Source organism: Parus major, unplaced genomic scaffold (assembly GCF_001522545.3).
Source record: "Parus major isolate Abel unplaced genomic scaffold, Parus_major1.1 Scaffold879, whole genome shotgun sequence".
Taxonomy (NCBI): Eukaryota; Metazoa; Chordata; class Aves; order Passeriformes; family Paridae; genus Parus; species Parus major.
Genome location: NW_015379755.1, coordinates 1 through 1,469, shown reverse-complemented (window position 1 = coordinate 1,469; position 1,469 = coordinate 1). Strand labels below are relative to the sequence as shown.

Here is a 1,469-nt window from a genome sequence, read left to right as displayed (position 1 = left end):
GGTACCCCAAAACTTCCTCTTTTAGGGGAGTTTTCCCCCAAAAAATCTTAGTTTTGGGTGCGGGGCTCCCGAATTTTTCCTTTTCTGGGGGGTGGGACACCCCAAAATCTCATGATTTGGGGCAAAGAACACCCCAAAAATCTCCCTATTTTAGGGAGATTCCCCCAAAATCTTTTTGTCTGGGGTGAAGGACCCCCCAAACTCTCCTTTCCTGGCGGTGGGGGGACCCCAAAATCTCATCATTCGGGGTAGGATCCCCCCAAAAACCTCCCCTAATTAAAGGGGGTTCCCCAAATCTTAATTTGGGGTAAGAGAACCTCCCCAAATCTTCCCATTTTAAGGGTGGAGAACCCCAAAAAAATTCGTGATTTGGGGTAAGAAAAACCCAAATCTTCTACCCCGAAACCCTCCTGTCCTGCAGATGAGGGACCCCAAAAAACCTCCCCCAAAATTTAACCTGAACCCCAAAACCTCGCAATTTATGGGTAAAACACCCCCAAAACTCCCCATTTTTGAGGGGAGAAGCCTCAAAAATCGCACAATTTTCAGGGTTTTACAAACCCCAAACCCTCATAATTTATCTGGAAGGGGATCCAAACCTCAAAATCTCTCGATTTGAGGTGAAAATCCCCCCAAAATCCTCATTTTTAGGTGCTTTAAAATATCCCAATTTCCAGAGGAGGTTCCAAAACCCCAAAATCTTTTTTAATTTTGGGTTCACCTCCAAACCCCAACAATTCCAAAAAAAAAAATCTCCCAAACCCCCTAAAAAAAAAATAAATTTTAAATTCTGGGTGTTTCCCAATCCTTAAAAACCTCCCAAAACTCATTCCAGAATTATCCCAACCCTTCCAAAAAACCCCCAAAAATTCCATTTTCAACAACCACCCCCTAAAATATTTTTGTTTTTTAGGGGAGAGAAGCGTCCAAACCTCAACGAGAAAACCTCAAAGGTTAAAAAATAACGAATTTGAAAGTTTTTAACCCCCCAAAAACGAGGTTGGGGAGGGTTTTTAGGGGTCCCCCGTGGTTCTGGGGGTGGCGGGGGTGGCCCTGCGGGGTCCCTCGCGGCATTTTTGGCAATAAAAGACGTCGGGGACGTTGTTTTTCTTCACCTTGGCACAGGAAAGGTGAATCCAGGTGCCACATTGGCTACACTCGATCATGGGCCGACCAGCAAAAGGTTTTTGGCAGTAGCAGGTGATTAAATCCCAAGAATCGTCGCCTAAAAATATTAAAAAGTGAATTAAAATGTTATAAAAGTTATCAGGGGATGGGAAAAATAATGGAAAAGGGGAAAATAAAGAGGTGAAGTGAAAGGTTTTGGGGTTTTTTGGGGGGTTTTAGGAGGTTTTGGGAGTGGGGAGCGGCAGGGATTGAATGTTTTGGGGTTTGTTCGTGAAATGAAATCGAAAGTTTTGTGGGATCCCCCAAAATCATGGAATTTTCCCTCAAAATTTTTCCAGGAC

At 43.9% G+C, this 1,469-nt stretch overlaps 1 long non-coding RNA gene across 1 annotated transcript in view; it reads left to right on the top strand.

Annotated features, from left to right (window-relative positions):
• Positions 1–1,319, top strand: part of LOC117243832 — a 3,860-nt gene extending 2,541 nt beyond the window's left edge. Inside the window, exon 2 of the long non-coding RNA XR_004495742.1 lies at positions 914–1,319. This is a non-coding gene — a long non-coding RNA (uncharacterized LOC117243832). The remainder of the gene's footprint in view (positions 1–913) is intronic.
• The last annotated feature ends 150 nt before the right edge of the window (positions 1,320–1,469 follow it).